At 40.0% G+C, this 15,469-nt stretch overlaps 1 protein-coding gene across 1 annotated transcript in view; it reads right to left on the minus strand.

Moving 5' to 3' along the window:
- Window positions 1-15,469, minus strand: part of PHF21B (PHD finger protein 21B) — a 65,341-nt gene that overhangs the window by 49,618 nt on the left and 254 nt on the right. The gene's annotated exons all lie outside the window — the stretch shown is intronic.

Genomic DNA, 15,469 nt, shown 5'->3' on the forward strand with positions numbered 1-15,469 from the left:
TATAAAAGCCAAGCACTGTATGCAACCTCCAAGTTCATTTGACTTCAAACTTGCTGTGCCTTAGCTCAATAATCCTGGTTACTGTACTCTAGCTAACCTAAACAGTGGAATGCCTTCACTTTTCCATATAATCATCAGTAAAAGCACTGTGTGCTGGGATGTAACTGAGGTTTCTGCAAGACATATGCACATAAGTATTTTTTCTTACCCCCTGGACCAAACTTACACCAAAAATCCGTGGAAATCATTCCTGATCTTCAAAGTATAGTGAAATCACTCTGCATGGTGTTTCTAATAATCTGGTGAAATAATGACATACTTCGTTTCACACTCGGATTGTATTCCAGAGACGGCACTTCAGGCACAAATTTTGTGTAAGCGGCAATTTAACTGGAATTTCATAGAAATTTAAAGATTACTTCTCCAGCTTTTCAAAGTGTTTATTTCCCCCATTTCCTTTCTCTCCACTCAGAACTCAGTAACCTCACTCTTGTGTGCACAGTTATTACTGTTATGAAGTAGACAATGAGAGATATTGAAAGTCCTGCTGCTTTTTAAAATACATTAAAAAAAAAAAACAAACACCTTCCTTTCTTTGGACACTCACAGCACCTTTAAACCCACCCTCCATTACAGCCAATTAAAAATGACTCAGGCCTTGCCTTACGCTTCTGCACCCAAGCAGCCTGCTAATTCTCCACTGCCTGCTTCTTGGCCCAGTAACTGGGAAGTAGCAAGCAGCACCAGCCATGGCACCCCTCTAACTCCCAAATCTGCTGTGAACACAACCATGCAACCGAATTCTTCACTGCTTCTGAGTTATTCATGCTCATCAGCAAAAAAGCCCGCAGATGGTAGCAAAGCTCACTGGGGGTATTAGAGGGGCATAAGTAGAGGGAAAGTAGAGCTTTCTGCTGTCACCACAGCTCTGAGGCTTTTCAGGGCACCACTTAATCTACTTCTGCTATCCCACAGCGTTCAGACTTTTCAGAGAGCTCTCTACTTCTTGCCACTTGCACATCCCCATCTGGGCAACCTTGGATACACAAATTCAGTTTGATGACACTGTGGACAAGGATTCTGGCAAAGGAAAAATATGCTGCATGAAGTTAATGACTTTCTTGCTTTAAAAGCTCCATGCCTCCTTCCACAAGAGGATGGAGAGCTACCCCAAATCTCTCTCCTTAAACACAGCTTCCATCACCTTATTTACTGGTTTGAATCTTTTTTAAGACACTGTTATTTTTATCAAAAGAAATAGTCAGCATTTTTCCTCAGTCATTAGATCACACTCTAATTTTCTTTAAAAAAAAAAAAAGTTCAGCTATGCAAACTGCATTAACATACCTGTTCTATGGTTTAAAGTTTTATTCAGAAATCATATCCAATTAATTGTCTCCACCTCCTACACAAATGAGTATGGTCTCACTGAGCTGCACAACACTGCTCTGCAGCTGTGATTACACCTAGAGTCTCTTGCACAGCTTATTCATAGGATTTGCTGTTTAACTCCTAAACTGTTCCAGGTCAATGTTTTTTTTAATGACTAATGTCTTCAAATTACTTATTCTCTGTTCACTGTCTCTGAAAGTATTTTTCAGTAAAGGGGAGAGTATATGTACAGCAGAGCCTTGCCTCCCTCAAGCTAGTTTGAGCAGGAGCAAAAACCTCCAGCAGCAGCACGGCAGTAAAGGCACTGCTGCTGCATCCCTACTGCAGGATATGAAGGCTGGGATGAGAAGTTGGTGGGAAGAAAAATAATGGGAGAAATGACCATCGTTCTGTACTGACTGAGGAACCCTTGCCTGCTGGAATGGCCCACATAGGCTCTCAGCAGCTATGAGAAATGAAGAGTGCCTTCCACATCATTCCACATCATTCCACCCAAAGGGATCAGAGCTGCTTTAGCAGTTCTGACTCTGATTTTTATTATGCATTCTTCAGTCACTCTGGAAACACGAGGGGAGTGACAGCTTGAGATGATCTAATTGCTCGCTGCCACACAGTCCTTTTTGTCAGACCCATAGCAGAGCTAATTCAGCTTGCTAAACAGCATAAAGAAAGTTTTCTGCTGGTCGAATTACGTGAGGGAAGAAAGCAACAGAATAAAGGCAAGGGGAAAAGCAATGTTTCCTAGCTGGGGAGGGGGAGGGGGGACAAGAAACACAAAAGCAGGGGAACAGAAAAATGGCCTGATGGTGCCAACCTTCCTGGAGAATGCAATCTATTTGATCAGCTCAGCTATCATGCTTGCATGTTGTTACCGAAAGTAGCTTCTTTCTGCATTAGCCTGGGGAAGGAACATGAAGACTCTGCCCAAAATCCACATTAAGCATGTTTAAATTTGACTGATCTTATAATTTTCCTGTTAATATAGTTAGAAGAAAGGAAGCAATAACTTTACCAAGAAATGTTCACCTGAATAACATACTGTGCATAACATCCCCTAAGCTTGCTGTATTTATTTTTTAGGCAGGCTACTCAGCAGTATTGAGCCACCTGCCCATCAACAAAACCCAGTGGGAAATACTGCCTTTGTACAACATGGCTGAATTACCGTTCTTATTGAATTCTTAACTTCGGTATTCCACAGTTCTGGGGTTGCAGCTGTGCAAAATCTTTGTAGTGTTATTTAGGTGCCTTCTTCTAATTAAAAGAAAATACTCAGAATGCAGCACATTTTTTAGCTTTGGAAGGTGATAAACTCTACAGAATTCACTTAAAAATGTAGTTGATCCTTTGAGGATGCAAACAGAAAGCCTGATCTTCTATGTTGATTTGTACAGATAATAATAGGATTTGGCAAATTTATACATAAATGAATATGTATACATATAGATACATAAATATACACTGTATGTATGAGAGTTTTGAGTTTCGAGCTCAAGACAGTTAGGTTCACTTCAGCACTGCATTATTTTTGAAGATCTAGTATAAACTTTTTGCTAAAACTAAAAGACAATGGAGAAAGTAAGTCCTGTGTTTTCAGCTTATGTGCTTTGACAATAAAGTCTTCATAAAGGCAGTGCCATGAACCATTACGACCCACGATTCAGTTCAGTGAAGGTCTGTGTGTGTATCTACACTGAGATCATTGCAGAGATCAGGACATCAATCCACAATCCCAGAGCCAAAAGGGGAAAAGCTTTTTTTTTTTTTTTTTTTTTTAATTAGACAATGGTATCTCAAATCCACCTTAACTGCCAGGGAGCTAACTTTACTACCAGTCATTTCTTTTAATTTTTTAGACTGACTGACTGTTACTCATAAAAGGTTATTTATATCATGCTGTGGACCCCAAAAGCAAAATGCTGATAAAGGATACTACACGGCTCTACATTCTACTTGCAGATATGAAAGTTCTGTGCAGTCTACACCCTGACACTGTAAATTGAAAATCATGAAAATTAGGATGAACAGGTCATAAAGACATTTTTTGCTTTTAATGAAAAGTTTCTTTTCAAAGAAAATGTAATAACTATTAATGTCATACTAAGCCTATTTTACTGCTATTTGAAAAATGGTTACAAAATTTTCTGAGTGATTGCTGGTACAAATCTAGCACCACTATATTTGACTTCAGTGGAGACATTCCAAATTCACACATTTGAAAACACTCATAGAACTTTTTTAATCATTCTTTGTTCTTGAACAGACTTATGAACTGGAACTTACTAAAGTATGTAATGAGAAAAGACTGCCTATCAAGACACACATTGATGTTGGTGCTACATAATAACTTCTAAATTCAGAAAATGTTTGGACTTTGTTGAGGAACCAGTTTGTTCTCATATTCCTCAAGACATGAGAACTAAGAGTAAGCACTTTGAACATTGTGGGGTCGTTCAAAGCCTCTTACTCCAGCTTTTAGGCCACATTAAGAACTCAGATGCAGCAGAGACCTGCAACTTCTTAACTGCTTGTACTTATTAGGAAGGTTGGACTTTTCCAGCAATACTAACAAATACAGTGTCCAATATTACATGAAACAAGAAATGTTAAGAAGTGATACAAGTCAGTAGATCACAGATTATTGGCTGGATATTTTGAAAAGATAAGGGCAGGGAAAAGTGAGTAAAGTAAAGGTTTGCTCTGATGTAAACACTGTGAAATCAGTAAATAGGGTAGTGGGATTTTATTAGAGCAACTGCTAATTAATCACCACATAGAGACTTCTCTGGTCATATCTTGTAGTACCCCTGCCAAATTTCTATCAGATTCTCATTACTATTATGCTAAAACAGCTGTCTTTTTGAACGTGTTGGCAAACTCACTCCTGAAAGAGAAATGTGTATTACATTAAATTAAGTAAGGCTGACTGGTGTGTTCATCTTACACACGTAAGGGGTAAACATGCAGGTAAGGTCCTTAAATCATCATTACCACTTCAGCAAACTACAGGAAATACAATGTTACTATAATCTCATCAAAGTTGTCAGCCTCTTTCTAGTATTTACTAATTGATTCACTGCTAGTTCAGTAAAAAAACTAACTTACTTCTTATGTAGCCAGCCTTGTTTGATTCAGTGAGGGATACAGCAATCAAATTGTTTATAATATCACAGTCCAACGCTATACATGCAAATTTGATGACAGTTGCTGAACTAGAGTCTTAATACAATCAAACACAAGGAACAAACTAAGCATAAGTCTATAATAAGGCCCCGACTGAGTTAAAAACAGTTATCTCCATTTACTAAATGTCTTGTGTAAAAGCAATGGGGATGTGCTCTTGCTTTCACTGGCCAAATCTCCAAGGACAATATTTGGACAAAGAACTGGAATAATTTAAAAGATTAAGATCTCAACACAGAAAAGCAGGAAAATACAAACTCAGTTACAAGCACAGGATTAATTCTACTGAAGACGTGAATTATGCACATGGTAAACTTAAACTCAGGGTCATGCTCAGCTACAGGACAAGATTTGAACCTGTTCTCTGAAATTATGATATTGAAGCCTGATTGTAAGATCAACAAAAACAATTTTAGTTTCTCTTACCTTGTCTGGCACCTGGCCTATTTAAAAAGCATTTACATTTCAGAGTTCATACTGATAAAAATCCAAGTCCAATGCAAGCCTTTTTACTCAGAGGGCAAAAAAATATGATGCAAGTCTACAGAACACCTCCTGCACAAGAATTATCTGTACTGAAGCAAGATCAAACCTCAGAATGATTTAAAAGCAGTCAAAGAAGAAATAGGCTCATGATAAATAAAAGTTAGTAGCTAGTCTTTTCCCACACATACACATATATGAGTATCAAAAATACACAATGTAGCTGTTAACAGCCATCCGCCAACACTGTCCTTGTCACTGATGGAAACTGAAATATATCTGTCTTGCCATTCAGCTAATCTCTAAATTTAGAGATGAACAAATTTGGTTAAATTTGGATCAGATCCCTCTCTGACTCACATTATCCTTCAAGGTAGCAATCCTTCACATGCCACACAAAAAAGACCACTGAATGTTGAGTATAATCTCAGGCACTGCACATAGTCAGAGCAACAAATTCAAAAATATATAGTTAAACAACAGGAAGCCTATACAAATAATTATGACATAAAAAGCAGAACAATGCTTATAGGCATTCAGGGAGCAAGTATTTTAGCTACTATAAACTCACATAACTCCATTACTTTAAGCACAACTCTATAGATTTCTAGGCAGAGAAGGTCTGGCCTTCCATATAGCAATATCTCCATAGACAGATTTTTTTTCTCTCTCTCACACATATACAAACACTTTTAATTGCTTATTGTGTAGCAATTTAACTTGATTTTTTTTATGAAATGGCTGTGATGTGAAGAAAAGATAGCAACTAAACCCTAACATCAATAAGTGCTAATAAATATTAATAAAACATAAGCACCACTTTTATTGCAATGTGAAACCAGTTTATTATCCACAGATGAAATCAAATTGCTGCCTTTATTACTGTCAGGAATGACTTCTAAGATATTTCTATTTACTACTTGAGTATTCATCAGCACTCTGTATTTACAGCATCTATGCTCTCTCTCTTTCTGTCTCTCCCTCTGCTAGTTATACATAAAATAATTTAAGAGCAGTATTTTCTGCTACAGTTTTCCAATTAATTTAAATATAGACTCAGATACACATTATGAGATTAACAGCTGACCTATTGCCAAATCCTGATACAGCTACAACACAAACAGGAAAAATTATAATGTTTGTATTTACAACTTAAACATTGAAAGAAGATAAATAGAGTTTATAGTCTGGTATCAAACACTCAAATTCCTGCAAATCATTCAACTACCCCCCAAACTCCATGGATAATGAAACAAAAACATCTTTTGGTGATAAATAGAACTATGACATTTGGCTATATTCCATAGCTTTTCATTTCCTGAAGTGCTGCCTTTTATAAAAGTAGCAGTACATGTAGAATAAGTGGATGGTTTTATGCATCCTGTAATTTAGAAAACCTAAGAGATTAGTTCCCCACCCCCAAAGTTGATCATCTTTCATTATTACAAACTGCACTTAAAGTTTGAATCACACAGCCCTCAAATTTTCTATCCATCCCCTTGCATTCTTGATCCCCCATTTTAAATAGAACTAACTTGAAAATTCTGACATTTTCAAGAATGCTTGCCTGGTAATTTCTGTGAGGCATAGACAGCCTCCAATTACAACAAAATTGTTATAGCGTACTACAATTTTTAGAGCATTCTTTGGTTTTCTGAAGTGAATCAACGTTCTCCATGGGAACTACTCTGATTAGCGTCAAAACAATAATGTGCTATAAACTTTAAGCATTAGAACAGGGGACTCCAAACTTTGTTTATGTGGATGATATATAACAATGTATAAAAGCATCACAGAAACTTCCATTAGAGGATTGCCTATACAGCTCTATGCTTTAAGACTTTCAATATTAGGAAGTTAAAGTAGCTCCCAGGAAAAGGTATGAAATTCAAGTAAATGCATTTCCCTCCTTTCACTTGGTCTCTTTTGGTTGATTCTGTAAATACTTCTGAACTGTCTGTAAGCCCTACATGATACATAAACAGGCTGAAAAGCTTTTCTCCAGTATCAGGAATCACTGACAAAATGAAAGCACCTTTAGTTGCCTCCTTCTGCTTATGTTTTTTTTTGGTAGGCACTCTTCCCAGACACTTGCAGGAGGGAAATCTGTTCCATAAACCCTAGTGCAGCACATCCAGATCTACATCCCTGTTCACATGAACCTGCAGAGGGGATGTTCAGTGACATGCATGTTGCAGAGGACAGAACCACAGTATGCTCTCCAAAACTGGGAGTTTCTTTTGTTTCCTGGTATGGTCTGAAGTGTGTTGTTTGCTTGCTGGTCCCCACAGAAATAAACTGGGAAAGGTTACTCCTAGATTCTTAAAACAATCAGACAGTCAGTGTGAGCCCATTCCTGCTTAACCTTTCCTGCTGAATACTCCAATGCCCTCCCTAGACATTTTTAGCTATGTAAGGAATACCACGTTGGGGCTAACAGGGTTTTATTCAGCTGTTGATAGTCTTTATTCAGTATTTCACACTGGTAGCTGTTTGACCCTATTGCAGACCAAATAAAAATGCAGACTGAGAAATGCAGAAATCCATATACTTTAGATGTATTGACCATATACACATGTCTGGGATATTTGAAAGGAAGCCATTTATAATCAGGAAGCTTAAGTGCTTATTCTGAATCTGACATTTAAATATCCTATCAACAGCAACCAGCATTGCAAAACAGTTTAATTAACCTGAAAGGATGTAATTTTATGCTCTTTAGCAAGAAATATAAATTTTAAAGTGCTTTTACACAGTATATATGAGAGTAGTAAGGCCAAATCTCGCTCTTAGTCTACCCGTATTTAAATATGGAGTAAATTCATGCACCTCCTTATGTATCTACCTTAATAAACCTGCAGCTAAGATGGTGTAAATGCAAGCAGAGTGTGTCACTCTCTCTCTGTAATTCATTTCCTAAAACTACAAAGCTTTTCACAGTGTTCTAATGGTAGAGTTAAAAGTTAAAGCCCCTGCAACAGAATGGATCAATAGATGTGTGGGGCTTTGAATTCTTGGAGCTTCCCATCATTTTGCCTTTTTTTTTTTTTAATTTAACTTGGCTGAATTACCTCTCCTTTTTTACATTTAGAAATACATCCTAAACATTACATGCCTTAAAGCTATGAAAAGATTAGATGTGCCTTAAGCTGAACATTAATATGCCTTAAAGCTATCAAAGAGACTGAATTTGTGATATTGAACTCTTCGAGGTCCCATACAAAAAGCATTGCAATGTCTTTGTCCTAATCATATTCACAGTGCATCCAACACCCCTATGAAAGCCTGAGAGCTGTGGTGCAATGGACTAAACACAGGATGGTGATGGATGAACCTGGACTCTCTCCTGCTGTGTGACTTCAGAAGTCACTTCAACTCTCCGTACTCCGATTCCTCCACAAAGTTTGTCTTGCCTGCTTACATCACATGCTCCTTGGCAGACATGCTCTCCAACAGGTGGAGACCAAAAAGGAAGTCTAACCAAGTGGTTAACAGACTTTTAAGACTCTACTTCAATTCTCTCCTCCATCAGGGTGTCCGTGTGACCACGGGCAAGACACTTGGGCCCAAACACAGCGAGCAGATTTACCAGTGGAATTTAGGACAGGGAATACTTCAGAGAACTTAGCTCTCTCAGCAAAGCCTGTGATGCAAAATTCCCTGTCCATGCAGTTGTCCTTCAGAACACAGCATCAAGCCTGCTGAAGTTCATGAAGCATTTGGACAAAGGTCTCAGACAAAGGGTTGGATTTTTGAGCGATACTGTGTGAAGCCAGGAGTTGGACTCAATGATCCTTGTGGGACCTTTCCAACTCAGCATATTCTATGACTCTATGAACTGGAATCCCAGAGAGGAATTTTGATCCTTAGGCACTTTTGACAGGTTCTCCTAGCTCTGTCTAGTTAGCCTGTATGTCAGAATTCCTCTACCTACAATAACACTTCATGAACCTGTGTTCACAGGGCATGATGACAAGGGCAGCGCCGTAACTTTATTGGTAGGCTTGCCTGTTCAAAACCTTACTGTCACAGGCTTTATATGCAGTTCTCTCATGTATTGTTATTTGTAATAGAATACTAATACCACACCAAGTTCCCCACATAAACTAGCAGAAACAGATAGCTCAGTGTGCTAATTTGTTCCCAACAGGAGATCAAACCCCTGTTCATATTTGAGGATATTCTAAAAAAACAGCATAATTTGGGGGACAGTCAGTAGGAACTGTTATCCACACATGAACATTACCCAGTTCATCTAGGACAGACACCCAGAGACCAGCACAATACTAAACAAAATGAATCTCAAGGAAGATCCCAAAAAAACTCTTCAACATGTTGAAATAAATTAGGCGCTGCTGATCAACCCATACCTGAAGAAAGATATAAGAGTTGTGATGATAAGACTAGAAGATATGGATTCCAGAAATGTAACTATGTTTTTGAATATTATAGACAGATTGTTACAATTCTGATGTCAGCAAGAATCATGGTCGTCATGTAGACTGTCAAAATGACTGGTGTTCATAACCCACAATAGTATGTCTTCATTTTTCCCCTCGCCTAGATGTATGTGGAGCCTCTAGGTCTTTCTTTTGTCCTTCCTTGTGCTCACTAGTCATCATTCTGGTAGTTACTGAAAAACACTTGAAAAATATGAAAGATGATGCAGTTATAAGTCACAGTCAACATGGGTTCATGAGAGGAAAGTCCTGTTTAACCAACTTAATCTACATTTAGGACAAGGTTACTGTTGACAGTTACCTACTTAGTTGTTACTCATTTAGGCAGCTGATATTCCTGACCAATCTGATGGCCTTCTATGATGGAGCAATGGCTTCAGTAGACAAAGGAAGAGCAACTGATGCAGTCTACATGGACTTGAGCAAGGCCTTTGACATGGTTCCCCACCAGATCCTTATCTCTAAATGGGAGACAGATGTATTTGAAGGCTGGACTGTTCAGTGGATAGATAATTAGTTGGAGGGTTGCAGCCACAGGGTTACAGTCAACAGCTCTATGTTCAGGTGGTGGCTGGTTACAAGCACTGTCCTCCAAAGGTCTGTCTTGGGAGGGGCATTCTTTAACATGTTTATCAATGACATAGACAGATGGATTGAGTGCACCCTCAGAAAGTTAAGTGATGACACCAAGCTCAGAGTGCAGTTGATAAGACAGAAGGAAGGGATGCCATCCAAAGGGATCTAGCCAAGTTTGAGAAGTGGTTCATTCATGTGAAATGAATGTGGTTCAACAAGGCCAAGTGCAAGGTGTTGCACTTGGGTCAGGGCAATCCCACATATGTGTACAGACAGGGAGAAGAACTCGTTAAGAACAGTTCTTCCAAAAAGTACTTGAGGGACCTGGTGGACAAAAAGCTGGACATGAGCCAGAAGTGTGTGTTTGTGGCTAGGAAAGCCAACTTAACCTGGGCTGCATTGAAAGATAGGTGGCCAGCAGGGCAAGGGAGGTAATTGTTCCTCTCTCTCTGCCATCATGAGGCCCCATCTGGAGTACGGCATCCAAGTGTGGGGCCCTCAGCACGAGAAAGATGTGGAACTGTTGGAGTGAGTCCAGAGGAGGGCCCTTAAAATGCTAAGAGAGCTGGAGCATCTCTCCTATGAAGACAGGCTGAGGGAGCTGGACTTAGTCTGGAGAAGAGAAGTCTCCGGGGAGACCTTATTGCAGCCTTCTGGTACTTAAAAGGAGCCTGTAATCAGGAGTTGCTCTGCTGACGGTGCAGCCTCACCTCAAGCACTGTGAAAGTTTGGGTGCCACAGTATAAGAAGAACATAAAATTATTAGAAAGCATTCAAAGGAGGGCTGCAAATATGGGGATGGGTCTAGAACACAAGAAGTGTGAGGACTGGCTGAGGTCCCTTAGTTTATTCAGCCCAGAGAAATGGAGGCTGAGGGAAGGCCTCACAGCAGTCTACAGCCTCCTCAGGAGGGGAGCAGAGGAGCAGATGGGCAGCACTGGTCTCTGCTCCCTGGTGACAGTGACAGGACCTGAGGGAATGGCATAGAGTTGTGTCAGGGGAGGGTCAAGTTGGGGGAATTAGGAAAAGTTGATCAGGCTGTAGAACAGGCTGCCCAGAGGTGGTCATGGCACCGAGCTGCTGGAGTTCAAGAAGCATTTGGAAGATGCTCTCAGACATAGGGTTTAAATTTTGAGTCGTCCTCTGTGAAGTCAGGAGTTGGACTCAGTGATCCTCGGAGGTCTCTTCCAACGTGAGATATTCCATGATTCTATGATTTCTGCCTGCATGAAGCAGATGGATATAGATCCAGATGGATACAGACTCACGTTAAGAACAAAAGGCGCTGTGGCATGCAGCAAGGATGTGTGGGACAGTTCTTGTTCCCAAGGGTGTCTTGTGCAATATGGACATATCTAAGTCATTCTTAAAACGAGCAAAAGTTCAGTAGTGCAGATGCCAACACATTGATCCTACACAGTCCTTGGGATTTTCTTGTGAAGAAGCATAAATCAATCCTTTATTTCTCAGTTTTCCATTGGGAAAATGTGGAATAATAGCACCTTAGCCATAATAACTCCATACTGGGAAAATAAATTAACTATTGGCTTGTACTCAGAAATTATGATAACATGGATCAGAGAAGAAAACTATATGTAGCCACATAACCAATAGGGATAAATAAATCTATAAATAAAGCCTCTGAGTACTCCTGCAATACAAATAATAAATAAAAGGCAAAAAGACTTAATCATACATGCAGGTGGATTTCCAATTATGGAGGAAGCACTTTTACAGAAAGCAGAGTGGAGCACATTAAGTGGGATGGAGAAGAGAAAGGTAATAAATCATTGTACAAATAAATTATTCTGAAAAATGGCCATCACGGTGAAATGTATGTTCTTAAACTTCTGGAATGCAGTTTTTCTAGCAAATTGAATAAACAGATAGCTAAGAAGTATATATGAGCTTCCTCCTACACATATAACAGCCACTTTTTCCTGAAAAAGAAAATGATACCTATGTAGCCTGCTCAGTCTATACAAGGATACAAGGAGTTCTTCAAGCTGTGTAGTTAATGAAGCATTTGTGGAGAACAGTTTACCATCCTGCCAAGAATTTATAGCTCCATAAATCCTCATGCTGTATTTTACTTTGAAATAACCTCCCTGTACGCACAAGCCCCAAGATGCAACAGCACATGTGCACGTGGAAGCTTGCCAAAATTTTCTCCAGCTGACTCAAGGAATACATGTGTCAGAAGGAAGAATGGAAAGTAGCAGAAGGCAGATTTTACGCTGTCAGATTTGGAGTCCTGATGGACAGAGAATCACTGCCTCTGCAGACCACTTCTGCAGAGCAATGCCTGCACACTGGTGCTCCATGGCCCAGTGCAGATACTCATCCAGGGCTTTCTTCTCTCCTTACCGCTCCTAGGAAGCAGCTGATAGGGCTGACAGCTGCATTCCCCTCTCTTTGCTGGTTCTCCCAAGAGCTGGCTGATCCAACTGGCACTCAAACAGCCAAAAGGCTTTCTGCTTTTCCCAAACTAGGTTCTGGGATGCCTGCTGGCCCTCAGTTTTGCTATTTAGAAGAGAATGAGGAGGTAGCAGAGGGCTATTTTCTTTATCCAGTGCACTATTCCAGTAGAACAGATGGGACTTTGCCCTTCAGCAAAGCAACCTCAGATCCTGCTTTTGGAGAGGAAATGATGGCTAAGATAGGAACTAGCAAATACCACATAAATACAATAAAAATGTAATTTGAGAGGTTATATTAAAATCTCTTCACAGTAAGAGCACTTTGTAGGTACAGGCATGCTGCTATCCTACAACTCTCCAGTAGCTCTAGGGCATTCTCTACACAGAACAGCTATAGCTGTTCTCTGAAGGCAAAGCACTCCTAGTGCGTATAGAGCATATGCCAGCAAAATTCAGCTTATGCCAGCAAAATTCAGCTTTTGCCAACATAACTTGCTCCAGCTCATCCAAACGAAGCTCTAAGCTTTGTTTCACTGAGCTGGATAAAGAGCTGTACTCGTGACATATCCACACGTATGCTTTCATCAGTGTAGCTCCATCAGTCATGTCTTCATACATGGGATTGACACTGAAAGGCTGCCAAGGAAAAGTGTAGACCTAGCGTTGGCTTCTGGAGTTTGCAATTTCTGATGCTTACAGATTTCAATCATGGTTAATATCACAACATTTCCTGTTTCTAATAAAAGATGTGATAAATATCTAAACAATTCCTCAGTATCCGTTACACACAGATTTATTTAGATACTTTTTTAATGCAGATAAGGCTTCAATTACAGCCAACAACATTTCAAAATCACTTTAAAAATCTGCTAGGTGAACAACAGCCTGAAATGAAAGTACTGACATGCAGCTGTCCGAAGGAAAATTCTCTAACAAACTGACATTTAATCCTATCTACTCTTAAAATTTATGCACTTAGATTATAGTGTTTGATGCTTCATTTTTTCCACTGAGTTTCATTTAGCACTTCACTCTTCTTACTAGATACCTCTTGAGATGACCATATGTATGCACATCCCGATCCCCCTAAATGCTTTTGAGCAGAAACCACTGTTCAGAACCTCATAACATTACATTTCATGCCTTTGCCCTTTCCCTCACTTTGCAGATGCAGAGGGATAGGCTACACTACACCAGTAATCTAATTTACTACTATCAGCTTGCTACCTTAACTCAGTTTGCAGAAGGCTGTCATTATCCTCCATCTCACAAACTTCATATGTTGAAGCAAAAAAAAAAATACTTTTCTGAGCCACAGCTAAAAACTAAATGCTTATTAATAAATGTCAGCAATGAAATTCCCATCTGACATTGCAGTGCTTGTAGCTAAGGTGTTACTGCTATTGATTTGTAATCAGACTCTGGGTACAATCAAGATACTAGCATGAAGAAAGAACTTTTTTTTTTTTTTCATTGGACCAGAATAAGAAACCTTGCAAAACAAATTTAATTTGGGTAGAGGAGTGATAATTAACATGCAGTCCAGCACTAAGCTCCCTGACAGCTTGGGGCAAGAGGTCAGCTTGTGTTTCTATACACTTAGAATTCAATATTTCTAATTGTTTTTATCCATGCCTGCTGACTATTCTCAAAAAGATGAAGCCAGTATAGTCCTCTGTATCAGAAACGTGTCACTGCATACATTGCTTAAATAATGAGAGATACTACACCACAAAATTACAGTTGTTGAAAACTTGGGAATGTGAAGACATTTCTAAAGAAAAACACTGGAGCTCTCCTTCCAGCAAAATGAAGGCAAACCCCAAATGCTGGACGATATTCTCATGCTATTTCAATCATGACAAGCTTCAGTTTAAAATGAAATTCTGTGAAAAAAGACGCAACACTGGGGCAAACACCGCAGTACCATAGAGGCACTGTCCCTACAGGGCTAAACACAGTGTGTCAGGGAGGTACACAGCAGAAGTGGGACCCACTGGCCCTGTGGGGGAGATAAACAGGAAGGACAGCACCAAGGGTGATTCAGCAGCAGGCCAGCTAACACTGTTAGGAAATCTTTACCAACACTCACCAGAGTTCCAAGTCTGCAGCTTGCTTTTCTACCTGCACTGTGAGATGGCTATTCCACAGCTCAGCCTAACTACATTGCATGGTATTTCAAGCTTCCTCCTTCCCTGCTTTCATTCTTTTCTTTCTATAGAACGTAACAGTGATAGGAAAAGACAGTCTTTCAGAAAATGATAGACCACTGAAATACTGAAACTTTCATCATTTGTACCCTTATCACTTTTATGATTACTTTCAAAAAGTCTAAGAAAGATCGACTGGAAGAGCTTCAACTGTCTTTTTAATGAAGCACAAACACCACATTCAATAAAGGAAATTACCAAGTATAGTTAGAGACCAGAGATTCAAAGCTGAACTCTCCAAGCAGCTGTGTAAGCGTAACTGCAAAGACAGTGGTGTTCTCCCGAAAGGGGACAGCAAAACGTGGTCCCCAGCGGCTGGGTGTGCTTCCCCTCTGCTAGCTGTGTGAAGGCAAGCTGTTCCCTCACTCTGCCACTGAGCAAGGATATCCCTGGCTGGAAACGGCCCCGCAGTTTCCAGCACAGTCTTAACTTATGGACAGCTCAGTTATCGCTTGCCTGGTGCCATGCACAGTCCCTGTATTCTTTTGTACTGATTATCAGGGACTCACGTCCTGAGCTTGTGGAGAGGTGCTGGGATGCAAAAAGCACGTTACCAGTGCCTCTACATGCAGAAAGGAGGAAAGACATTACATCTCCAACGTTAGCAACCACACTTTAAACTGTGAAGTTTCAAACACCCCTTTTAACTCCGTCAGCACCACTTCCTTCAGCACAACACACCCCCAACACCCGCTGCGGCGGTGTGCTGACCGCAGCGACAAAACCTTTCCCGCCGCCCACCCCC

This window comes from Numida meleagris, chromosome 1 (genome assembly GCF_002078875.1).
Source record: "Numida meleagris isolate 19003 breed g44 Domestic line chromosome 1, NumMel1.0, whole genome shotgun sequence".
In the NCBI taxonomy this organism is placed as follows: Eukaryota; Metazoa; Chordata; class Aves; order Galliformes; family Numididae; genus Numida; species Numida meleagris.